This window comes from Pyxicephalus adspersus, chromosome 11 (genome assembly GCF_032062135.1).
Source record: "Pyxicephalus adspersus chromosome 11, UCB_Pads_2.0, whole genome shotgun sequence".
Taxonomy (NCBI): Eukaryota; Metazoa; Chordata; class Amphibia; order Anura; family Pyxicephalidae; genus Pyxicephalus; species Pyxicephalus adspersus.
Window position 1 is genome coordinate 56,359,963 of NC_092868.1, and position 27,708 is coordinate 56,387,670.

The 27,708-nt window shown below is 39.7% G+C and overlaps 1 long non-coding RNA gene across 1 annotated transcript in view; it reads left to right on the plus strand.

Moving 5' to 3' along the window:
* The window catches only part of LOC140340743 (uncharacterized), a 60,279-nt gene extending 40,906 nt beyond the window's left edge, over positions 1-19,373 (plus strand). The window contains exons 2-3 of the long non-coding RNA XR_011922725.1: positions 971-1,069; positions 19,278-19,373. This is a non-coding gene — a long non-coding RNA (uncharacterized lncRNA). The remainder of the gene's footprint in view (positions 1-970; positions 1,070-19,277) is intronic.
* Positions 19,374-27,708: the final 8,335 nt, after the last annotated feature.

Here is a 27,708-nt window from a genome sequence, read left to right on the forward strand (position 1 = left end):
CCCTCATTATGATCTTAGAATATGTGCGGACCAAAGAACCTAGCTTGGGGGTAGTAGGACCCCCTCATTATGATCTTAGAATATGTGCGGACCAAGGAACCTACCTTGGGGGTAATATGACCCCCTCATTATGATCTTAGAAGGTGTGCAGACCAAGGAAGCTAGCTTGGCGGTAGTAGGAGCCTCCCAAACCGCACAACATTTGTTGAAGCCAAGTGCATCGCTCTCACTAATAGAGTACTATAAGCTAGAATAAAATGTTGGTGAAAACCTCTCCAACATCAACCTAACACTAAAATACAAAAGCTTTATTTAAAGATAGTGAACAGAGCTGTGACACTTCTGTTCTGTAGAAAACAGATGTGCTGCACAGAAGTTACCAACAGCACCCTAGATAAAGAAAATCTTTTACACTACACTGTTTCCTAGATAAACTCTTGTGAAAAAGGTTTTTCCTAGTTTGATCGGAGTTGCAATTTAATGCCGAAGTCATCAACCAGACTTTTTCTTCACCCGTGAAGTTCAGAGCTATAAAGAAGCGTTGTTCTGCCTCTCAGTAGGATTTTGTAGGTATGGCACAAAATGTGTTTCCCAGTTAATGAACCCGCCACGTTTACAACCTTCCATTTTCCATCCAAGGCAATGCATTCTGCTCTACTTTACGGGAAGCCTCCTGACAGCAAATACATGAAGTTTTTGTTTTACATTGAGAACTAGGCACAGCTGCGCCGGCCGCCCTTGCTGCCACGACAAGGTCATCGTAAACTCACGAGTGTTACTTAAAAACCTGATGCTTCTTTTGATTTATACGAAAGCTGAGGCCAGGGGAACTTTTTTTTTTCCAAGGGCGCAGACTACCGGTATTTTTCCAAAACACAGTTGTGTTGGTGAAGAATGGGTTTTCCTTTATTTAGAATTGTTTATTCCTGACACAAATATTGTTGGAAGTTTATTCTTGTTTTTGTTCCAGGAGACAAAGTGTCGGTTGACTTCCATTAAGAGGCGGATGAGTCAGCAACGTTCAAAATGATGTTTGTCACAAGTGCGTAAAAGAAATAAAGACAAAGGGGTAAGGTCGCAGAAACACCTTGATAACGGCTTATGTAAGGTTTATGGCAAACGCGTAGGTGGCTTCCATGAACATATTGCATTTCTGTGTGCTGGGGTTGTTTGTGATTGTGTTTCAAAAAAAAAACTTCTCAAAAGGATCTGTTTGTATAAAAATCCAATCACAAGGCCAATCGCACACATGCACGAAAATACATTGCAAATTGATATCAATTTTTTTGGTGACTATTTCACATGTATTCCATGAGGCATAGAAAATGTTTAAAAACTTATATGTATAGTGTTATTTCATGTGAAACTGTGTATTTTCATGGGAATAAGAATTAATAGTAATATGTAAAAATGTTCATATTCTCAAAGATAAACCAACCTGATATATAAACAAGGTACTTATTGCTACCTGTAAATACAGGAAGTTGACTCGAGTATACACCCTACTGCTAACATTTAAATAGAAATGCCAATGAAATTAACACGCTCCAATGAATTAACACATTAATTATGTTCTTTTTATATAGTTAGTCAGATTTAAAAAAGAAAGTTCATCAAATTCAGCCACTAGGGAAATAAACATATCCCAGGTAAAAACCTTATGCACATGGATGATCCAGAGGAAGGCAAATAAAAGTTCAATGTGCTCCAACAAGGGAAAAAAAACCTTACTGATTCCACGAGGCAACATTTCAAGCATTTGATTCAAAAAATAAAATTACATGGGCTCAGTCTGTTTATATTTTCCCCTCCTTTTAATGTATTTTTGCAATGCTTATCATGAGCCATTTGTTTTTTAATAATTCTTTGTTCATTTTTGTTGGCCAGCAGTAGATTGAGTTATATCCCAATAAAAAAATGCAAAAAAAAACTCATCTCATGTTTCTAAAGGCAAGAGTATGTTACATACTTAAAATGAAGACACAACTCCATCTAGTGATGTGACTCGAGTATAAACCAAGATTCTTTTAATGGCATGTATCTTGGTTTATATTTGAGTATATATGGTAAAACACCTGAGTGGGTCTTCATTTACATAACTTTTGGGTTTTATTTGAGTATATACAATATAATACCTGTGTTGTGTGCATATTGTGGTCCTGCTCACAGCCTTTTTTCATTAGTGTAAACAGCATTTATTTTTTTATTTAATCAAATCAAGATTAGCAACTGATATTAAATCAAAGTCAAGTACCGTATTTTTCACCGTATAAGATGCTCCGGAATATAAGACGCACCCAATTTTAAAGGAGGAAAATCTAGAAAAAAAAAGATTCTCAAAGATTATTCCCCTTCTGATCACTCATGTGCCATTCATACCGGTATTCCCCTTCTGATCACTCATGTGCCATTGATTGTCCCCCCGTTCACTTACCTTTTTTTCCACTGTACGGCCGGGTAACTCCGTTAGGGCAGGGATCAGCAGCGTGCTTCCAGGTTCAGAATCGCGGAGGGGTGTGTGCCGGCTTCTTTCGCTCTGCACTGCAGCCAGGAGGAGACACACACTGCAGCCAGCATCAAGGAGACGCACGCAGGATCGGGTACCGGGTGAGTATCTTTTTTTAATTATTTTATAACACGGTATTTGTCGTATAAGACGCACCATCTTTTCCCCCCCAGTTTTGGGGAAGAAAAAGTGCGTCTTATACGGCAAAAAATACGGTATATGGTGGAATCAAATTTACCTTCAAAATCTAGCGGAATGCCAATGACTTCCTGGTAAACTTGAAGGCCGCTCGCTTGAAAAACTACCAATGTGACCTTTCACTTTATGCCCCAAAATTCCTCAGCAATGGAAGCCTCGCAATCCACAGCCGCTTTTATCGCATTTGCAGTATATTTCCTGCATTGTCAACCCAGAGATTTATCGCTGCCTTTGTATCAACTCGGGTCCAGTCGTAAAAAACTGTATTTATAAATACTGCTTGAGAGATTTTATGAGTCAAATGTCCCTGTACATAACTCAGATCTTTATAGCGCTGCAGCGGAGAGAGAGAAAAGCCCCGTAATTGGCAATTTTAGAGGTTTTTAGCTGCTGGTGTGGAACAATGGCTCCACGGATTACAAAGCCCGCAAATCACGGATGGAAAGTCAGAAAAAACGGGCCTGACGCTGAACAAATGAAAGAAGGCAGCGAGGATGTACGGAAAATTTACATAGAAATTAGTCGGGATTTTAGTAAAAGTGGAATTGAAGGAATTCATTTATACAAGAAAAGCAGCCAAGTTTCATCTCTATTAAAGAGGTATTTATAATCGAAGAGATAAATCTGAGCTTTATAATTCTGGATTCATGTAACGGTAATGCATAATGTGGGAACGCATAGGATCATGAAAATGTATGACAGTTATGCTGATTGGTCGATATTCTTATGTAATCCAAATCTATCATTATTAGGAAATGATTGAATAAATGTTTAAAAAAATTCTCTATGGTTGTATATAAAACATTGATAGACTTTTGTGCATTATATGCAGAACTCTAATTAAAAATATCCGTTTTTACTGCAATTCTTACCTAAATTTGGTGCTGTCACATGCAGGGACTATTTTCTATCACAAAATGTGCTCAGTGCTCTAAGTCCAGCATTATTATTATTCTTCCTCTTATTTGTAAACAATATTTATATAGCGCCAACATATTATGCAGTGCTGTACATTAAATAGGGGTTGAAACACAGGAGGAGGAGAAGACCCTGTCCAGAAGAGCTTACAATCTAAGAGGAGGGGCAATATCACACAATAGGAGGGGGATATGGAATGGTTGGAAGAAGTGAGGGTTTAGGAGGCAGAAGAAGACGGGTAGGTGAGGATGAAAAGGGGCAGCTCTAGAAAAGTCTTGGAGCCGTCAGTGTGATGAGGTTATGAGTGAAGAAGTCATTAGTAGGTCATTGGAGGAGCGAAGAGAGCGGCTAGGGGGGGGGTTTATCTATCAGGTCAGTAAGGTAAGTGGGACAAGAACTGTGGAGGCATTTGAAGGCAAAGCACAGGAGCGGGTGGGAAGGCTGTGTATGGAGTAGATAGGTAGGTCCGTAGTTAAGTGGGGAGGATGAATGAGTCTGACTCCGCATTCATAATAGATTGTAGAGGAGAGAGTCAGGTTAGTGGAATACCAGAGAGAGAATAATAAATAGATAGATAGATAGATAGATAGATAGATAGATAGATAGATAGATAGATAGAGGGACAGATAGATAGATAGATAGATAGATAGATAGATAGATAGATAGATGGCACCACCATTTTCCTTCTCTTCTTCCTCTTCTGGACGAGCACATGCAAGGGAATCTGTGTTTGCTTGCCTTAAGAGTTTCAGAATTCAGGAGCATTCAGGCCGGTAGGACACATTATTGCAGAATTATGACCCAAACATCGGGGTCCATACAAAACTGAAATATCACCATTCATATAAAGTAGAATAAATATTACATATACAATGCCGTACACATACCTATATTCCTATAGTTCAATATATTTGTATATTCCGTCTTTGTTTCGCTGTGCCTGACATTAAAAAGACGATAAAATATAAAGCGCACAGCATTAAACTTTTCATTCTGGTGAATGTTAAGGACGGAGGATGAACACATTGAAGCAGCGGGGGAATTATGAATGTCACTTTGCCACCACATCTCGCTATTCCCTTCAAGCGATGACATTTTTACAAAATTCCAACAAACTGTGTACTTTGAAACTCTACAAAAAATGAATCTCACATCATATAATTTATATAAGCTTTCATCTTTTGTTCCTGTCGTGGTGGGAACAATATATAGATATTTGGAGCACTTGCTGGCATTCACTGAAAAGACTCGCTAACAAGCTTTCTATAAAATTTTGAAAATGTTAAAAAAAGTGCTTTTTTCTCTATAGAAAGTTTAACTCTTTATTGGAGCTGCCACCCTGACTTTCATTGTAAGTGAATCACGGAGAATCAGATCACATGCAGCAGATTCACCTCATCGGAGTTCAGCTCATCTGTTTCCGTACACATTGCCCGGGGCTGATATATGCCACTCTGCTGGCTACAAACTGACACTCATTTACATTTATTAAAAGTATGTATTTAGCATATCAAAGAGCACCTGTCATATCTACACATACATAATATAACAAGATCCTCTCGAAAAAAAAACGAGAATCTTATCGACTGGCTTAGAAATGATTTTCCAACCTTTCGCACAATTGGCCAAAGCTTGGGAAGCACCAAAGACTGATCCCATGAGCCATGGTGGCAGGAACGTGGCGTCACCAAGATTACTTTTGCTGACCAATAAAAATGATCAGAGATTTTGAAGTGGGTTACGCCATTGACTAGTGATGAGTCATTTTGGCAAACTAATGGGGGTGATGACATCAAAAATTTTCCCTTTAACAACTAGAGGTATGTAGCTTTAGAACCCGGCCTTTGTGTGATAGAGCTTTGCCAATCAAGAAAGCCATTGATCAGCTTGGTGATCACATGACTTTATCAACAAAGCCATATGGATGTCTTGGCATTTCCTTAATGGTGGTTCCATGACTTTCCTTACAGACAATTGGCTAGGTTTCTTAGGGCTGGCATTCGTTTTAGGGTAGCAATAGGGTTATTACTGGAGTAACATTCAGACAGTGTTGCTGTATGGATTCTAACATTCGATTTGGTTCTCATTGTCAAGGTCAATGCCCTTGGGCTTACAGCCCCATATGTACATTAGATATGAGTGTCATCGAGCAAACTTTAGTTTGGATTTGCCCACTGGACTGCGTACCCAACTGATGAAAATGGAGCCAAACTACCTTCAGGGTTGGGGTTAGAATTAAGGTAGCTATTGGGGTTTGGTTCAGTTTTACAATTAGGACTATTAAAAACCACCTTCATTTCACCATCCTCACTGACTCCATTTTCAAATGGAAAAATTTGCCAACATTTTGGTAAAATTTTCAATTTTTACAAAATTACAATGTTATTAATTGTTGAGCATATCACACTTGTCAAACAATGGGCCTGATATATTAAAACTCTCCAAAACTGAGGAAGATAGACCATCATGAGAGAAACTTTGGGATCCAGCAAACCTGGAATGGATTTCCTAAAAAAGCATTTGCTTTTAGCTTGCATTAAATCTTGTACCAAATCTATTCCAGGTTTGCAGGTTCTCCTATAATAATCTCACTTCTCCACACTGGAATAATGAAATTGTAATTTTACAAAAATCGCACATTTTACCAAAATTTTGGCAAGTTTTTTTATTTGGAAAAAATGTCTTCCATCTGCTCTGGGGGCAGCCGATTTGTGTCTTGATCAACATTTTTGAGCCAAATTTGTCTTGATTTTCCCTATTCTGGAGTGGTGATTTGTTGCATTGATTCTGTTATGTCCCCTGTATTGTATAACTGTAATATACACAGAATAAAAGTAATTAATAGCTACCATATCGGATATGCTCAACGCTAATACATTGGGGGAAAATGCATTCTGAAATGATTAAGTTGCAAATGACCTTTGAGCCTTCTACTCACGCTTTTTTGCTAAATTAAAGCAATGACAGAATTTAAATAAAAAAGCAATTTTCATTTACGAGTGTATATCGTCATTTATCAGTAAAAGATTGCTGGAAATAAAAAAAGCCCTTTCGGTTAATTAGAGTCCTAAGTACCTTGGGGAAAAATAAAGTGTGTTTAAAAAGTCCAGTGAAAAGAAATGAATATTGAGGCAGACTGTACGGGAGTAATCTAATAAAATGTGAATGATTCCGATCACCTGGGAAATGAAACTCGGACACAGCATGGTGAGAATATTCAGGTGCAACTACGTCAGGCTGAGGGCTAACTGAATCCCTGGTGAATATATGAACTGGGGCCCATGACCTCCCCAGCCTGATACAATGTCATCAGTCTGCTGCAGGCATATGAAAGCATATCTTCAGTCTCCTCTTCCTCAGTGATCAGACTGCAACATTGTAACCAAAAGGGTGATAGTAGGGGGATCACTAGATGAACATAAAGGGAAAAAGCATAAAAACTATTGCACCCACACATTCAAGAATTAGTAAATTGACATAAGAATATGACATTATTGTTCTGAGGTTTTTAATTCTTGGTCTTTAACCTTCAGCACTTCCTATCAGGCAAGCTAATGTTGTTTCCTCTAATTAAAGGCAATCATTTTGTTCTGAAAGTTTGTGCAAGATGAATAGATTGACAATTACAGCATTATGGCCAATCACTGCTGATTAAATATGGACACAATGACAATTTTATTTTCTGCTGAGTAAGGACGCTGCTAACACAGCCGGACAGGTGTATTGCAGAATGAACCTAAACTTCCTTCTCAGTCCTATATCTATTCATCCAATCATTTCCATATAACAGAATAGATTGTAAGCTCTTCTACCGTCTGTATCCTTCTGTATCCAACAATAGAATATTAACTCCTCTACCTCCTGTGTCCTCCTTATTCACTAATAGATTGTAAACTCTTCTACCTTATGTTTCCCTTTATAACCCAATAGATTGTAAGCTCTTCTACCTCCTGTATCCTCCTTCATACCCTAAAACATTATAAACACTTCTACCCTCAGTTTCTCCCTTTATAATATAATAAAGTGTAAGCTCTTCTACCTTCTGTATCCTCCTTATAACCTACTATATTGTAAGCTCTTCTACCTTCTGTATTCTCTCTTACACCCCAATAGATTGTAAGCTCTTTGACCTTTTGTATGCCCCTATACGCTAATTGATCGTAAGTTCTTCTACCTTCTGTATTCTCCCTTATACCCCCAATAGATTGTAAGCTCTTCTACCCTCTGTATGATTCTGTACACAGTAATAGATTGTAAGCACTTTTGCCTTCTGTATCCTCCTCATACACTAATAGATTGTAAGCTCTTCTACCTTCTGTATCCTCCTTTTACCCTAATAGATGGTAAGTTCTTCTACCTTCTCATACTGTAATAAATTGTCAGCTCTTCTGCCCCCCCCCCCCCCCCTTTACTATAAAAGATTGTAAGCTCTTCTACCTTCCACATCCTCCCTTATACCCTAATAAATTGTAAGCTCTTCTGCCTTCTGTTTCCCCCTTATGAAAGATCTTCTACCCTTGTATCCGCACATAAACACTAATAGATTGTGAGTTCTTCTGGCTTCTGTTTCCTTTCTTATATACTAATATATTGCAAGCTTGTCTACCTTCTATATCCTAATAGATTGTAAGCTCTTTTTACCTTGTGTATCCCCCATATACCCTAGAAGATTGTATGCTCTTCTGCCCTCTATATTCTCCCATATACTCCAATAGATTGTAAGCTCTTCTACCTTCTGTTTTCATTTCTCATACCTAATAGATTGTAAGCTCTTTTACCTTCTGTGTCCTCCCTTATACACTAATAGATTGTAAGCTCTTCTGCCTTCTGTTTCCCCCTTATGAAAGATTTTCTACCATTGTATCCTCACATAAACACTAATAGATTGTAAGCTATTTTACCTTCTGTTTTCATTTCTCATACCTAATAGATTGTAAGCTCTTTTACCTTCTGTATCCTCACATAAACACTAATAGATTGTAAGTTCTTCTGCCTTCTGTTTCCTTTCTTATATACTAATATATTGCAAGCTTGTCTACCTTCTATATCCTAATAGATTGTAAGCTCTTTTTACCTTGTGCATCCCCCATATACCCTAGAAGATTGTACGCTCTTCTGCCTTCTATATTCTCCCTTATACTCCAATAGATTGTAAGCTCTTTAACCTTCTGTTTCCTTCCTCATACCTAATAGATTGTAAGCTCTTCTACCTTCTGTTTTCTTCCTTATACCCTAGAAGATGGTAAGTTTATCTACCTTCTGTATCTTCCCTTATATACCATTAGATTGTAAGCTCTTCTGCCTTCTATATTCTCCCTTATACTCCAATAGATTGTAAGCTCTTCTACCTTCTGTTTTCTTCTTCATACCTAATTGATTGCATGCTCTTCTACGTTCTCTATGTCCCCCTATACTCTGATAGATTGTAAGCTCTATTTGTAACAGGCCCAATCTGGGCTGACCAATCAGAACCCCCGTTCTGGGTTTTAGTTTTCGCCATGCCGTCCCCTGATTCTTAGTTCCCCAGGGGGGGATTCTGCAGCCCTGCAATACATCATATATATTCACTCGTTCTGCCTGACCTACATTTGTCCTTTCTACACTTTAAAAAATCTTCCAGCTTCTCAAACATCTAAACTTGTCAAAATAGAAAATGGCCTTTCATTTAATAGGTGGTATTTTCATGTTCGCTGCGTACCTGCCATTTTATCATAGCGGAGTCGCATTACGCCGGTCTCTAGTCAGAGTCGGCTGGGATAGATTTATGCCGACTCTTGGTGAGATTGGATATCCTAAAAAAAAAAAGTCAAAGCTATTGCAGCGTGTGCAAGTTGGTTTTCTATGAACCTAATATTTCATCCCACCGCAAATGTCACCCTGATCCTGTGGCTGCTTAATAGAGCCGTTCCTTTACCTGCAAGTTCAGAACACAAAAATGGAGACTAACTATATTCTTTGGTTGGTCTACACCCAAAGTGGTGGGAGGCAAGGATCAGAACCTCCAAATACCAATGCATAGAAAAAGACGGCTCCCTCAAGTTATAGAAGGATTTAAAGCACTGTAGATGCTACATGAATGATAACAATTTGGAGCGTAAAGCCAATCAAAAAGATGCCAATTTGTGGGTACTGGCCCATGAAGCAATCATGTTTGAACAAGGTTTGGGTTTAACTCTCCAACATTTATCAGCCACCATTGCTGGACGTCACCTTACTTACCGACTTGATTGAATTTTCCCATATTATAAAAAATTGCCAAAATTTTGGTAAAATTTGCAATTTTTCCAAAATTACAACTTCATTATTCCACACTGAACAAATCACCTTTAAAATATGCTGGCTTGTCAAACATTAGGCATGATTTAATAGTGCGCTTCAAGACTGGAGAAGATAGGCTATCATAAAAGAACCTTGGTGAATGTGACGCGGAGGTGAAAAATATGTCAAACCACCCTATTACATTACTGTAACTCCTCCTTGGTGTCAGGAAGTCTGTACAGGTGATAAACCTTCTAATGTGAGCTGTCCTATTGCAGTTAAAACAGCAGCAATAGAGATTTATTGAGACTGTTGGTTATATGACAAGGAAGGGCGGGGAGTGATTTGGCTCTACAAGAAACCTACCCACACGGACCAGAATCTCTTTTATTGCTTTACTCCTGTTTACCCCATTTTACTGCTTTTTGACTCCCACCACCCATTATAACACAAACTAGGGGTTATTAGAACTTTGCCACATAGAGATGTGATGCTAACAACAAACAGAGAGTCCAAAGACGTATAACAGAGCCATCTCAGGAATACTCTAAAATCTGGTGGCTACCCAGATTGGGCTTTTGTTAAAACATTCACAAAGTCAAGCAAAAATTCCAAACCATCAATTCAGAACAATTATCTCTGAACAGGAATGAGTGCCTTTAACAACGTTCGTCTTTCACCTATTATGCCATTTTAACATCCCCATCCCAGTGTTTTGAGAACCATTCACACATTCAGACCTGTAATTCGAAGGTTTACCACCTATGCAAACTTCCTGACACCAAGGATTGGAATTTGTTACTACAACAGGGTGGCTCAACCAGTTTCACACCTCCTGGTTTAGAAACATCTTCAACATTACAAGGTATATTTGAACGCCAATAACTACTACCGGGTATCATGGAGCGAGGCAAGGAGATCTAGAAGTTCCTTGGTTTAGAAATGCTTCTTCTTTGGGCGTCATTACAGGCGCTTTGAGCAGAATGTAAATGGATGGATCTCCGGAGCTTTACATGGCATGAAAGGGGGGAAATGGCAAACCTAAGACATCATGATGGAATGATATTTCTCAGCTGCCCTTTAGTTTGTTGTCAGTCACTATTTAATGCCGTTGTGTCACCCCTCATGTGCTGAAATCATGAGAAGTATAAAAGTTGAGCAACGCATCATTTGGACATGTTTATTACAATTTCACACCAAAAAGAGAGCAGCAAGGAAATTTGTGCTGACATTCTACAGCAACTTGCGGTGGAGCCGAACCTTTTCCATAAAGTCATCAACGGGTGCCGAAACCCGGATGTTCCGGTATGATCGGAAAACAAAACCACAGTCACTGGGAACACCTTCATCACCAAGAACCAAAAAAGTCCCAATTCACAGCCATGTCATCGTGTTTTGTGACATGAAGGCGTCATTTTGGCAGAATGGGTTCCAGAAGACACAACAGTGACCCAACAAGGAAGACAAAGCTGAGGGAAGGAGTGAGGAAAAGACGGCAGAAATGTGGGAAATGGTTTCATTCTTCATCAGGACAATGCTCCTTCTCACACAGCACTTTCTGTGACCGACAAACACATTACTACGCTGGAACATCCTCCATATTCACCATGTTTGGACCTTGCAAACTTTTTTCTTTTTCCTAAATTGAAATTGGTGATTAAAGGAACACACTTTGTGTGAATGGATGCTGGAAAGAAAAAACATTAGAAACTGATCTGCTCCGCACCTTCCACCAGTGGGAAACAAGTCGGCATCGGCTTCCTTGTGAATGGAGAGATTACTGAAGGGGACAAACATTAGAATTGTCATAGAAATAAATAATAGTCAGTTTTTTTTATCAGACCCTATATACCCGTACATATATAAGTATAATAAACAATATTATAATAAAATATACAATTAGTATGTAACAACTATTATTTTTATTCAGTTTTGGATAGAGGTTTTGGAAGTTGAGGCTCTCTTTCTAGTTTTGTAATCCTGTCTGTCCCCCTAATGGCAAGATTCACCCACTATTTGTCCTGGGGGCCATTATCACTAAAACAGAAAGTGAGGTGAAACCCATGGTGAATAGTGAGCAATAGGTAAATAAAAATCTTCTACCTGTTGTGGAAACAACTCCAAACATTGCTCACTTTACAGAATTCCTCTCATTTCCCATTATGTTTTTAAAAAAAAGCATTTAGATAATGAGACGCAGAAAGCAAAAAAATGATGTAAAAGAGATTTGAATGATTTCTAGAAGCACGGAATATAACTGGGTATTAAAGCTTTAAAGTAAAAATAACAGTGACTGTTGATCCAGGGAACATCCGATTGTCTCATGGGATCAGGAAGAAATTCTTTTCCCCTGTTGGAGCAAATTGTAAAAGGGCTTTTTGCCTTTTCTGGATTAACTTTGTCCATAGGGTTTTATCTATGATAAGTTTATTTCCTTAGTGGTTGAACTTGATAGATTTTTTTGTCTTTTTTCAACATAACCCGCTATGTAACTTTAATAGTAACATAAAGGAAAACAGCTAACTGAAAACCTCCACAGTTTCGATATAAACTTGGTATATAAAACAGATGTGCTGTAAAAAAAACAAAAACATAAAAAAGTTTTGCCCACAAAATAAAAGAGACAAGTTGTACAAATAAAGTATTTATAACAGATGTATAGAAGTAAGCTGGGAATTTTTACAATAGCATAAAAGAGACAAATACACAAAAACGCACCTTGTTTCATGAAATACATGTTTTCCCTGCAGCCTGGAAGCATGCCGCCAGAGGCCCGGGTACATACACAAGCTGTCCTGCATCGCTTGGATATAAAACCAACATACTACACGCTGTTTAAAAACAAACAAAACACTGTCATGGGGCAATAAATTCACTCTGTGCATGTAAAACAAACAAGTCAGTCTGCTGTATAAAATAGATATAAAATACTTTAGCTGTAAAAAGAAAACAGTAACATAAAGGGTGCAATAAAGTGATAACAACGTTTATATTACTCTGATGCATTCCATGGTCACGTCCTCTAGGATAACACAATCAGCACTGAAGGGAGTGCAGAGCAGCATTTTGTCCAGGGTGAGTATGTCAGCCCTATGGGTACTCTTTGGATATCCATCCTCTGCAAGATTGTTAACAAGATTTTATATTAAAGCTGAACTTCAGCCTTGCCTATTTGTAGATAGTCCTCTCCAGTGCTGGAAGTGATTGGTCACATTCCCCTGTGAAGCCCATGCAACAGGCATTAGAACCTGCGGCAGGTATCTTGAGCCTTCCGCATTTTATGTCTGATGGACAAATAGGATTATCCAGCTCACTCCTTCCCACCTCTCATTTCAGCTGTTTGATTTTTGTCTTTTTACTCATTCGGGCCCTTTTTCATGTGTGGGGGTCTTTTAAGGATGGTCTGTTTGTCAGGGATGCCTCTGTACTAATATGGGGTGTGAGGGGTGCTGTGAGTGGATAAATCCCTTGTTCTTGATGAAGTTTACTATTCTGCTGGCACGGTGTTAATTGCACATAGTTCTCTGCTAAACTTACACTGAGTCACAAGGAAGTTCATTGAATCATAGTACTATAGAGTTGAACCAGGTGCTGTCCTATGTGCTATCTATGTGCCAGCTTTGTACCTCATGTGCAATGTGCCAGCTTTGTACCACCTATGCTAACTATGTGCCAGCTTTCAGCCTCCTGTTCTATGTGCCAGCTTTGTATCACCTGTATTACCTATGTGCCAGCTTTGTACCTCCTGTGCTAATTATGTTGCAGCTTTGTACTTTCTGTGCTAAATATGCCCCAGACTTGTACCTCCTGTGCTATGGGCCAGCTTTGTACCCCTGGTGCTATTTATGTGTAAGCTTTGTACCTCCTGTGCTAACTATTTGCCAGCTTTGTACCTCCTGTGCTAACTATTTGCCAGCTTTGTACCCCTGGTGCTATCTATGTGTAAGCTTTGTACCTCCTGTGCTAACTATGTGCCAGCTTTGTATCTCCTGTGCTAACTATGTGTCAGTGTTGCACCTCCTGTGCTATCTATGTGTAAGCTTTGTACCTCCTGTGCTAACTATTTGCCAGCTTTGTACCCCCTGTGCTAACTATGTGCCTGCACAGCATAGACATGATACAAAGGAGCTAAGGTTTGTGATTTTTTTGTGCTGGAAGGGGAGACCTGATGACAAAGGTAGTGTTTGAGTGACAGGCCCAAAACATGGAGAATGCAGGAAAGGAGCAAATAAAAAGTTTGGGATCTTTATAACCCCTGTAATAATATCACAGGGGTTAAGGAGATAGAGTATGCAGTACAGGGGCAGAATAATGGGAGGGGGGGTTGGGTTCAGCTTTATGTTTATGTGACTTGCTACAATGTTGCAGTCTGATCACTGGGGGACTGCAGCGATGCTTCCTTCTGCCTGCAGCAAACTGATGACATCATCTAAGCCCAGGCAAAGTCACTAAACGCAGCTCAAGGACATTTTTTAATGTTAAAAATTGGAGCTTTTCTGTAAAATAATTAACCGTGTTTCAGTATATTTCAGGAATTTTATTCACACCGATTTGTAAACTTGGTCCACTTAAACATCTTTTGGCACAATAGGACAAAAGCACCCGGGCTGGTAATTTGCCGACCTCGTCACCTTCCGAGGGATATTGTCAGACTTTTGGTGATGTTTTCAAATGGTGAAATGATCTGCGGTAATCTGGAAAACTTTAATCACTGCGCGCCGCTCTGACACTGAAATTACAGATGGCATTTTTAAATTAAACAGTGAACACGCGCTCCCAGCAGGTTTAATTGAGCCATCCGTTCTGCTTAGGTTTTTATGTTACTTTAAACAAAGGGCCATTAAATATTCACCACACGAAGGGAGGTGATTGTAGAGTTCCCACTCGCGCTACTCCAACAGAGGAAGAAAGAGACGAAAAGTCTCAACGAGACCGCCGATACAAAGACACCTCCAGGGACAGGGGAGCCCAAGTGTCATGGCAGCCAATCAGATTACAGCTGACATCCTATCCCGGGGGACATAAATTAAATATTTCATTATATAATTATGCATAAAGGATCAGGATTTATCAGCATGGCACATCTTGATTTGGCAATAAATACCACTCTTCCTTGCAAAAGTGGCTCCAAATCTGTCAAATTGCCAGGGCATTTAATGCACAGGTCAGCAACAGATTTTCTATTGGATTTAGGTCTGGGCTCTGGCTGGGCCATTCCAAAACTTAAATTTTCTTCTGGTGAAGCCATTGTTTTGTGGATTTGGATGTCTGCTTGGGGTCATTGTGGCGTTGAAAGGTGACTTTTCTCTTCATTATCAGTCTTCTAACAGACGTCTAAAGGTTTGGGACCATTATGGTATTTGAAACTGTTGATAATCCTTTCCAGATTGACAATAGCCCTCACTATTAGGTCGGGGTTGGGAGGGTCAGTCTTTATTACGAGGTCAGTGTCAGGAGGGTAGGCCTTAATTATGGGGTGAGGTTAGGGAGCATCATGCTTTATTATAGAGTTGAGGTTAGAAGGGTCAGCCTTCAATATAGGGTCAGGGTTAGGAGGGTTAATATTTATTATAGGGTGAGGGTAGGAGGGTCAGCCTTTGTTATAGGGTTAGGAGGGTCAGCCTTTGTATAGAGTTAGGGTTAGGGGGGGGTCAGCCTTGAGAGGAACAGCCTTTATTATAGGATCATGGTAAGGAGGATCACCCCTAATTTTAGGGTCAAGGTTAGAAGGGTCAACCTTTATTATAGGGTTAGGGTTAGGGGTATCAGCCTTCATTATAGGGTCAGGATTAGGAGGGGCAGCCTTTTTTATAGGGTTAGGGTAAGGAGGGTCGACCTTGAGAGGAACAGCCTTTATTATAGGATCGTGGTAAGGAGGATCTAATTTTTTGGTCAGGGTTAGAAGACTCAGCCTTCATTAATGGGGAAGGGTTAGGGGGATCCGCCTTCATTATGGGGTCAAGGTTGGAAGGGTCAACCTTTATTATAGGGTCAGGGTTAGGGGGATCAGCCTTCATTATAGGGTCAAGGTTGGAAAGGTCAACCTTTATTATAGGGTCAGGGCTAGGGGGATCAGTCTTGACTATAGGGTCAGGGTTGGGGAAGGCACTTTTCATCAGACCCCTTCCTATGCTTTTTCTGGAACCCTCAAGTCTTTCCATTCACCATGGGGTGAAACTATCTGGCAGAGGCATCCAATCAAAATCACTCGGCCACAATTTTCCACCCTCCCCTGCGCCATGCTAAATAGACAATTAGCCCCTTTCAGGGGCAAAACATTTCATCCCCTTTGCTCCCCCTATGTGATAATTACTCCTTTACTCCAAACGTAGAATGATAGCAGATTTATCTGGCTATATCTCCCTTCTAATAGTAAATCCCAGGTTTATTATGGGGAGAGCAGAGCGGTGGAACAGATCCAGTTTCACAAGTCCATGGATCAATATAACAACTTGAAAAGACGTTTTTTTTCCCTTTTAATACCGGCATCTCCACTCAATATCTGACAGTTATCTGAAGCCGTGTGAGTCACGCTGTTAATAGTGAGATCAATCTAGTTTTAATTTTGCTTGTGTTAAAATAAAAATGAACCGTTGGCTCTTTTGTGCTGCGAGCAGCCATTAGGTGCCAAGAGCCGCACACCTGCCAACTCCCGGAGATCTTGGCACCAACGCAACTGGGATAATACTGTTATGCTGACATTTTCCCAGACATCTGTTATATTAATTACCCGGATCCTTATTGTTACAAACCATTTTCCCAAATGAAAAGGTTTCAGTTTTTTAACCGGCAAATTTAACCAAGTTGGGAGGGGGAGCGGAGATATTAAGAGATCTGTGCCGCAGTATCAGGAATACCAAGTGTCGCATTTAGAAAAAAAAAATTGAACATGGGTGAGTGAAAAAAGAACAGACTCCTAACCGATGCCAACGGGAGCGATTGCAGCCAGTTTAGGAGATAATGAAGAGATGGAGGCAAAAGACGGCCTATACTATGCTAATGACCGGCCTTCGGGGGGTAAAAGACCCAAGCTGCAAAAGGAAATATTCTGCCAATTATGGATCCAGTCTGGCATCCTCTGTGCCGTAAAAAAGTCTTTTACGGTAGAAGTGGGCCAGAGGAACAATGCGACCGACCAAACTGATAATAAAGGCTTAACAATTTTATGTGCTTGCTATGGAGAGGGTTTTATCGTGTGAATTGGATTTTGTGTTATCCTTCTGTATGGGCTCAAATTAAAATCTGAATTTGCCTTTGCTGCTTCTTTGTCCACTTTCCAAATGATCCGTAAATCTTTTGTGTCTGTGCTGAGTGGAGATGAACGCAGGAATTTTGTCATTAAGTTGCTTATTATGCTTTTGTCAAAATTTAGTAGAATTAGCCTCGAATGTCACCGGGAGGACTGCTGGAAATTGGTGAAATTTGCTTGGAAAGAAAAAACACTGATTCATGTCCTAATAAAACCTTGGAATCACCGTGTCAGCGCAGATCGTTAATAAACAGCTGACGGAGTATTTCTTTCTAGGTGCACTTAAGGCAGGTATAGAAGGAAATGTAATTACTAAAAAAGTATCATTAAAAAGTTATGAACTTTAATAGAATTTTACACAATTTTAAACAATTTTTTCCCCAATTTTTATAAAAAAACTAGATCTAGATATCTCATGTCCTCCCATATCTAGTGCCATATTCCCAATGACTATACAAGGTCCAGGACAGATGAATGGAGCTTTTATAGACCTCCAAAGCCATTTAAAGCTAACTGACCCCTTTACAACTTTTGACTCCAATGCCCTCAACTAAGCAATTTCCATTTACATTTTTGTAGAGTGAAAATTCCCAATTTGGCTTATCCCTAATTGTAATCTTTTTCTTCTCCCGTGCCTCTCCATTTGGAAAAAAGGTAAGTATTGATTTATTGACCTCCACCTTGGTACCTCCTCACCAGCCGCTATGGGATTATGAGCTCCAGTGCCTACAAGCAGAATTTTTATAGAAGGTAGCTGGTCCAGCTCTGTCCTCTTGGTAAATGTTGTGTCCATTTGTACTATTTCCGACATGTCACAATTTACAATGAGAGCATAATTTTTAACCACATTGTTTCATTTAAAAAAAACATCCTTGGACTTCATTCCAGTGACTATAGCTAGGCTGAGATGAGATCATTAATCTGCTGCAGACAGGAAGAGGCATTTCTTCAGTCTCATGATTGTGCCAACTCATTAGCCCTGGATGATGCCAGGACAACAATAGGAAATTTAGAGCAGCGGTTGCCAACCGGTGGTCCGCGAGAAAATTTTGGTGGTCCGCGGCTTTGTCTGGTGCACCCCCGAGAGGGGTCATTAGAAGGACCCTGCTGGTAGGGCACACCGGCCAGAGTCACGGACTACGTCCCCCATACAAATCCCAGGTACAGGGAAGTGGGCGGATTGTGTCCCTGGAACCACCTGCCCAGTTTACCATCCAAGGCTCAGACCTTGCGATGGGAGAGTGGACAGTTTCTGGCATCATGATGTCACTATGGGGGAGTGAGTGACACATGGCCTTTGAGTGACACATGGCTCCCCGCGCATGCGCCATCCGGAGCCAGAAATTTTAGTGGTTTGGGAGACCGAAAAGGTTGGCGACCACTGACTTAGAGCATTGTCAGGGGGCGTTGTGATATAAAATACAGACCTGGAAGTGTTATATTGGCTTACAAAGCATGCATGGACTATAACAAATATTTGATACATGTCTAAGCTCCACCTTTGACTGGTAAAGACCAGGGCTGTTTTTTTTTTTGACAAGGGACCATGGTTGACCGCCTTCTGCAGAGCCCTAGTTGTTAGAATGGCAGGGGGTGCAGGGAGCTTGAATGCTGTGATCCCCTAATTTATATCTATCTTTTCCTGGTTGAGACCCCACCTATCACCTATTTCCAGCCATACCCTTAGTTGAGCAAGGCCCCACCCATGTAACAAATCTCATCCAATCAGGTTCAAAGGTCTAGCCTGCCCATCTTCATCAAGGCAAAAAGCCATTTCAAATGCCACGGCACTGGCAACATCAGTGGTTTCAATAAAGAGTGTTTAATAGCCGCCATCCAGAGATATGATTGTTCGGGTTCATCAGTTTTCAGGATTACAAATATAATAATCAGAGCCGAGCAATTAACAGGCCACACGGTCGCCGAAGGCTGCATAGCAGAAAATGGGATTGCTGTTGTCACAGGAACAGTCTGGCTCTTTGTCTGTATCAGTAACGAGACCTTATTTTCAGAAAATACGGCTCTAGCCAGATGGGCACGCTAATTCTTTTGTAGTCGGAAAAGTGTTGTGAGAATTGAGGGTTGAGGATTGTCATATGGTTTCTGATGATAAGACCAGTCAAATGAACCTTTTACATTCCTCTACAGCAGATACGGCTGCCTGGAACGAGGCGTAATGTGTGTCCTGCAGCGGGCGGAGGAGAGAAGACGGAGATTGGGTGAGACGACGTGTTCTGTGACTCACATATGCTACAAGGGATTAAAATCAGTTCACATGCCGGTCACTCTGCTTCTTTATAACAATTATTTTTTATATAATTCCTTGGGAAATAAGTAAGTAGGTGAAGGAAACCTGTGCTTTTCTCAATTCATAACAAAGTTTTAAAAAATACGATTCCCTGTAACATTTTCAAACAAGAGCTATATCCAAAACCTACAATACAAATTACATACTATATATACTTGAGTAAAAACCAAAAAACCCAAAAAAACAAAAAAATCGAAATTCTCGGTTTATAGTTGGATGGCACCTAGTGGCAAGTCCTGGGACTGCATTTGTCTCTGGTTTGACAGATCGGACCTGTCAAAGACAAGTTGCTTGTAATAATAACACCGCTCCATCTACTGGTGGCCAACAATAATACATTATTTAAGAGCAAGGAACCCATCATGATAACTGGAAAGTGCAAAATACTTAAAGTTGTAAAAAATAGGAAAAAATATACAGGGTGAGCCATGTGATTTTACATTTTCCATGGATGTATTTTTTATATTCATTTTATGTCATTTCTATTGTGTTTTAAATATTAACAGTGACAGCCACATTTTGTCTCCTAGGCTTATACTCCAGTCAAAGTATTTTCCATTTCATAGTATGGTCATTTTTTTGTGTATTAAACAAAACCTATTTTTATTTTTATATTGGTTTATATTTGAGTATATACAGTATAGTGCAGCTGATAAAATCTGGATTTGGTGGCTGCACTAATTTTCCTTGAACAGTTTTTTGCAGTTTTTATAAAAGAAAATAGTGTTGTCACCCTGAACAAAGTGTATTAGAACCACAGAATATCTCCTCCTCTCCCCTTCTCTGTGACATAAGGACAAGTGTTCTGGAGTCCACAACTTCCTGGTTTTCTTCTTATTATTAAACTTGTAGGACAAAATACTTTAAATGTTTATTTAGCAGATCAGAGGGAGCAAAAAAGATGAGTTAGGGTCTTGTTCTATTCATATGGGTATAAATGCTGGGGTATAATTTGATGCTCATTTGAGCTGAGTAATCTAAAATTTAAAAATGATAAAGTTCTATTTATAAATTATTCCCCCAGTCAATTCCTCAGATAGATGGTAGTATCTCCCTACAGGTCTCCTTTTAGTTCCTATTAAAACAATGACTCGTTCTGCCACCTAGTGGCTAATCATCAGAAATGCACAGCTGTCACAATAGGAAATTAATATAAAACAAAGGAATATTATGAGCGAATTGACAGGGAAATATATTATAGTAGCGCTATAAGGGAAAAAGTTTCCTTTATGATCTATTAAGGTATCCATATTATTTCATTTTGGAACAGCTTGATGCATTAAAAAATACTGCTGTGCGACTTCTGGAAAAAGCTTGTCAAATTATAATCATAAAATTAAAAATGCACCTAAATCACAATACACATTTAACTAGTGCGCTTTGAGTCATGCTCATGATCTCATGTGTGTTTGCAGAAGGAAATTGGAAACTTGTGTGTAAAACTCTCGTAAAATACGTATAAAAATGTGCCAAAAATTGCAATAAATTTGACTCCAGTGTGTTAAAAATAACAAATTTCATAACAAACTGCTAATATGTTTCACAATGAACTGTTGTGAATGGGCTCTATGGACTCTCTATGACCCCATGTGACAATGAAAACTCATTTTCTCTGTTCCCTACAGTATACAGTGTTTACTTAGATTTCTATCCAATGTATTACAATTTCTATTAAAGAGAGTTAATGAGTAGATATTAAAAACTTAATAAAGTGTATCCAGTTTATTGTCTTCAGCTTCCTCTCCATCTCTCCAGCTAAATTCATTTGTTAGTAACTATCAAGTTGTTAATTTTTAGAACTGATTGTTCCTTTAGGGGGTCTATACTGGTTTGGGGTTTTATTATTTTTAATAACAACCTATACCATACTTTTTTAATATTTACATAAATAATTATTTAACAAAGAATGAATAGCTTGTTCAGTAGGCCAGAAAAATGTAATTTTTCTGTTCTTACTATATATGAATGTGGCCATTGGAATGATTGCCAAGTGCCCATCATCACTTTCAGTTTTTGAGATTTGATGAACAGCAAACGTATTGAATGGTTTGAGCTTTTGACACTTTAAGGGGTCTTTGTATAAAATCCTCACTTATCAATTTGTTTGAGATTTGGTTGTTTTTACATTAAGGTGCCTGAAGAATGTGCAGCTTTCAGTTCATTGACTGCTCTGCTTTTCTTGATGATCGGCAGTTTTATGTATTGAATTCAGCCTGAAAGAGAACTCTAATGCATCCAAACAAAAACAAAAAAATGGCTTGTAAAGAACACCATAGGCTACAAAATGTGTTCAATACCCTGATTGCCAATATCGCACTTCTAGATGTAGTAATGGTAAGTGGCCACTGGGGACCCAATGTAAGTCTATGGGCAGTAATCATTACTTCTCAAAGTGGTAATCGAGGCTGCTAAAAAATCGGTACACTGTTCAAGTAAATAGAGTTTGTAATTTTAGGGCAAATTACATTCCATTTAGACTGTCTTTCTATAAATGAAACTCCAAATAGAACCACAGCAAAAGGCAGGGGTGGGGTTGATAGAAGGAGCTTTAGCTATTTAGTTCTCTTAACATATAGCTTTTTTTTAGAGCCCGTTTCCACCTAAGAAAAAAATCTCTACTCTTTTACAGTCTGCACTACTAAATTAGTAAACTAATTTGAATTACTAAATGAATTATTAGTAAATTAGTGAATTAAAAAATATTAAAATGCTGACCAGTTATCTGAAATTGCAGCGGGATCATGGGAGAGGAAACAAATTATTTTGCCTGGTCCTTTTTTTTGGGCCTGGCTGGCTCCATGGTGGATAATAGATGGTGGTACAGATTAGTGTTGGTGTTCGAATTCGAGTTGTCCTCATATTCGACCCGAATATGACTGATCGAATTCGGATAGACACAACCTGAAAAACACGGGATTCGACTTTGCAAATTCATGTGTAAAAAAATGTGTAAAAAAAAAGAGGCTTTAATGTTAAAGTAATTTATTGAAGGTGTGTGATTTGTGTAACTAACTTTTATTTTTTTACAGGTTATCCCACAATGACAGGATGATTCCCGCAGCTGCAAAGCAGTGGGAATCCTTCTGTGAGTGTGGGATCACGGGCACTAGAGGTTAAATGAGGACAAGTCTAGTGCTCTGTGATTGGCTGAGGAAAGGTAAACCCTAATGACAGCTCAAGCGTCATCAGGATTTTCCTTTCCTCAGCCAATCACAGAGCACTAGAGGTGAATAAATAGGGAGACTTGTCCTCATATAGCCTCTAGTGCCCGGGGATCCCGTGGGACACCTGTGTTCTTGGATAGAGAATCTCTATCTCTATAAGAACACATACTACAGTTACGCTAGGGCTGCAAAAGCAATCAGAGAAGCGGAGCTGTCAGCTCCTCTCCCCTGATTGCTTTTGCAGTTCTACACAGTCAAGAAAAAAAACAGAATTTTCCCCCACATAGACTTTAATGGTGTTCGAATTCGGCGTTCAATCACCCGAAAAATATCTGTTTGAACACTGAGCTAATCGACCAACACTAGTACAGATATTGTCCATGGGCTGTAAAAAGAGTCAACCAAGTAAGTCCTCGAAATAGTCCTCCAGCCTTTGGATTCCCCCTATTTCTATCTTTCCCCATTTAACCCAAAAATATATAGTTTTGGCTTTGGATTCCTTCAATTCCACATCTTGCAATCGTATCTTGTAAAACATGCCGTATTGATGGCCAGTCGCAGATTTAATAAGACGTACATGGCAGGACAAAAGACTAAAACCCTGCGGATGATCAAAATCAATTTCCTAGCAGGAAATTTAGGACGCCTCACTTTTATCACATCTGATATACTATTGGCATTTCCAATCAGTCAAAGCCGATCCAGGCTGACTCATTGATTAGTAAATGTCTCCTGGAATAAGTAGAGAGTTTTAAACAAGTTAAATATATTACGAGGCCCTCCTAGGCCAGAATCCCGCCGCCTCCCAGATTTATTTCAGCCGCCCTTATTCTAAGCACGTAGAGAAATGTATAAATTTAAGGAGTGTTCTAAAAAACACATATATTGCTGTAAAACTGTCCGTGGCGAGTTTAATTGGAACCATAAAGAGTTCTTTGTGTCATGCAAGCTGTAAATTGGAGAACGTCTTATTACAAAGAGGACGCGGGATCAAATGCCGCAGCCAATAAATTCACAAGTTGGATGGATGAACTTTGTTTTAGTTAAAGAAGAGTTCCATTAAAGAAGACCTTCAGTCTAAATGGGTTTCCTATAGTTCATGCTGATTGGTTGGTTTGGGTGACATATTCCTGCCCCCAATAGCATAAAATATATAAAAACCCAATCAGAAAAATCTCATAAAAGCTCCAAAGTCAATAGATTTAAATATCATTAAAATAATAAAAGGTGATTCTGCAATGAAGAAGCTTATTTGGGGACTTATACCCTCTGGGATTCTCACGACAACTTCCAATAGTTCTGGCAAAATTTTGGCAAATTGATTTTGCGAAACCATCGGAAGAAGAAATTAAAACAGGAGGATTCCCAGAGCTGTATTCAGCCCTGGGAATCCCCCTGTTTTTGGTTTATTAACCTCTAGTGCCCCGGGGATCGCACACCCTTGTCAATGAACGCAGCCACAGCTGCAATCATTGAGAGGATGCCCGACAAAGGAGAATCTCCTGGCATTGTAATATAAGTATCTCTTACAAATGATAAGGTTTGCTGGATCACCCAGCTTCACTGATGAAAATGTATCCTCTCCAGCCTTGGAGAGTTTAAATAATCAGGCTCATTGTTGTTACCATAAGGAACCTCACATGGAAAATAAGTAATGGAAAGGAAGCTACAGAACATCAGAGCTGCAACAAGTAATGAGAAAAAAGTAAAAAGAAGCATTTTTCGAAAAAATACAATTATTAATGATACAAGATGAACAAACCACATTGCATTTAGTTAGGACTTACATTTGCTTTAAGCCAAATCTGATCTGCAGGAGATAATGGGACATCCTCTGGCTGGTCTGTTAGTTACTATGGTGAAGTTACTCCGGCAAAGGGAAGAAATCAATAGAGTAACAAATCCCGGGGGAAGGGGGAGTGCAAATTATTCACAAATAAATAAATACATGAAAAAAATGTTTTCTTCTCAATACCAACATCGATGCTTAAAATGTTCCTGTATTTCATTTCATGTTTAAATGGAACAGTGCTTGCTTTGATTCTACAAGATGCTCACGGTTTCCTTTATTACCCTAAAAAGCCTCTTCTGTGCCCATTCTTGACTTACATTTACTTTGGTACTATAGTCTGCCTTTCCTTAATTTCATGGCCAACTTCACCTCTGCCCCCACTCTCCCCCTGCCCCCTACTCAACAAGGGTTCCTCGGGAGGTTGCTGGGGGTTCCTTGAGCAATGAGCCGTTTGTGCATCTCAGGTCATTGTAAGTCACCCCAATGATGTTTTTGGCTATCTGTAAGGGTGATGTTCTTCCTACAGGTCATCAATGTATGAAACATTTTCCCACGAACCACCAAAGCTAATGTACTATGAGCTGAGGATATAGTAACTATACCAGGGGTTTCTTGAAGATCACCCATGTTAGAAAGGTTGAGGAACATTGGTCTCGAGTTTCTTCTCTTCTGCATTGGTGTGGTATGACCATCTCCCGTGCCACTGCTACTCCCAGTCATCATTGATTAGCTCCAACTCTGCTTCTGCCCCCAGTGGTTTAGAGATTTTGCTCTTCCTCATCAGTGTCATGACCATCTCCCACTCAACCTCAGCTCCTGGTCATTACTGATTGGCTTCCCACTCTGCCCCTGCTCCATGTTATCTATGGCCAGCTTCAAATATACCTCTACTCATGACCATCATGACCATCTTCCACTCTGCCTCTACACCCAGTGGTCCATAGTTTCTGTTCTGCACCTGCTCTCAGTGATCTATGACTATCTCTCACCCTGCCCCTACTAACCGTGATCCACAACTGGATTCAAATCTGACTTTACACCCAGTGGTCTATAGTTTCTGTTCTTCTTTTCCTTCAGTATTTCATGAAAAAGTCTCACTCTGCCTCTATGTCCAGGGGACAATCATTAGTTCTTATTTTGCCTCTGACCCCAATTATCTAAGACCAGCTTCAAATCTGCTTGTACCCCCACTGATCTGTGACCATCACTGACTCTCCCTCTACCCTTAGTGATCCATGGCCATCTTCCAATCTGCCTCTGCTTACTAGTATCAAATCTGCCTCCACCCCACTGATCTATGACCACCTCTGACTCTGCCCCTACTCTACTAGTGGTCTGGAGTTTCTGATCTTCCCCCAGTTTTTAATGAGCAGCTCCCATTCTGCCTCTACTCTCAGTTGACAAAGATCATTCCCATCTGACTTTATGTCCATTGGTCAATCACTAGCCACTACTTCCAGTGGTCTAAACTTCCAGCTTTGTCTCTAGATCAGTGATATATGACCAGCTCTCCATCAGCCTCTGCTCCCAGTAATCCATGACCATCTCCCACTTGTCCTTTACTCTTAAGGATCCATGACCATTTCCAATCTACCTCTACGTCCGGTGATTTATAACCTAATCTACCCCCACTCCCACTGATTCATGACCATTTCCATTCTGTCTCTACTCCCAGTAGTCAGTGATTAGCTTCCACTTTGCCTCCTCCCCATTTATCTATGGACATCTTCCACTCTGCCTCTACTCTAGTTGCTCTATATTTTCTGCTCTGCCTCTAACCTCAGTGATTTCTGCCCAACTCCCATGCTGCTTCTTCTCTCATTGGCCTAGAACTTCTGCTCTGCTTCTTCTAAGTGGTCCATAACCTGCTCCTTCTCTGATTCTTATCCTATTGATCCATGACCAGCTTCCCTTCTTCCTTTTTTTTCCAGTGGTCCATACCAACCTCACACTTTATTTCCCAGGTGACTGACCAGATCACACTTTATTCTTTTTCTCAGAAGTCCATAACTGCTTTCCACATTGTCTCTTCTGCCAATAGTTCATAACTGCCCCCCGCTCTTATCCTACTGGTCGATGACCAGCTCTTGCTCTACTTCTTCTTCAATGGCCTTTTACCAACTTCTTCATGGCTTTGTTTTCCAGTAGTCCATAACTTCTTACCACTCTGTCTCTTCTCCCACCTGTCCATAACCAACTCCCATGCTGCCTCTTCTCTCAGTAGTCTATTCTCTCCTCCTACTTTGCTTCTTATTCTACTGGTTCTTGAGGAACTTTTGCCCTTCTTCTCTATTGGTCCATGACTAGCTTTCCATGGTCTTTTATTTCAATAGTTCATAACTGCCTTTCACTCTGTCTCCCATGAATGTCTCCAATTCAGGTTTTTCCTTTACCAATGGAAAATGACCAGCTACCATTTGGCATTTTCTCCCAGTTGTCAATGTCCAGCTACCATTCAGCTTTGTCTACCCGTGATCAATGTCCAGCTACCATTCAGCTTTGTCTACCAGTGATCAATGTCCAGCTAACATTCAGCTTTGTCTACCAGTGATCAATGTCCAGCTACCATTCAGCCTTATCTCCCAGTGATCAATGTCCAGCTACTATTCAGTATTTTCTCCCAGTGGTCAATGTCCAGCTCCCATTCAGCCTTTATATTGATTATTTTTCTTATTTTATTGATTAGTGATCAGTTCCACTCTGCCTCTTCTTATGGTGGTCCATGATCAATGCACATCAAGCCTTTTCTTCCTGTGGACAAAGACCAGCTCCGTCTTGGATTCTTCTTTCAGTTGTCCATGTCCTGCACCTACTACCCCATTGGATACTTTTCTATCTGCTTACACCATTTCCTCCATATTCCATACTAGTAAGATAACACACACCCTTCTAAAATATCCTGATTGGGAAGAAAGATATACCAGCATGTTATAAATTATTCACCAGTAAAAACAAGTTTGATATAGCCATCTTTGAATGAGCAAATATTTGCTGTCGGAATCCTAAAATGATGACATTATGAATGTTAGATTTTTTTTTTCAAACCAAAGTGGAATTTTTCTTTAAGCATGTTCCTGCATACAGCAAAATGAATTGTCTCAGATACTTCTAATCCCTGACAACTTGACCGCAGCTGGGATGGCGTGCAAATAATTCACACCTTACGTCGGCAATATCCTCTCCTAAATCCTATTTGATTCAATATTCATCTCATGGCGTCTCGGAAGCCCATTGTTATAACAATTGCCTCGAAGTAATTTATGTTAAACACAGGAATTAATAGCAGCCAAGGCAGTCACTGCCAAGAATGAATCC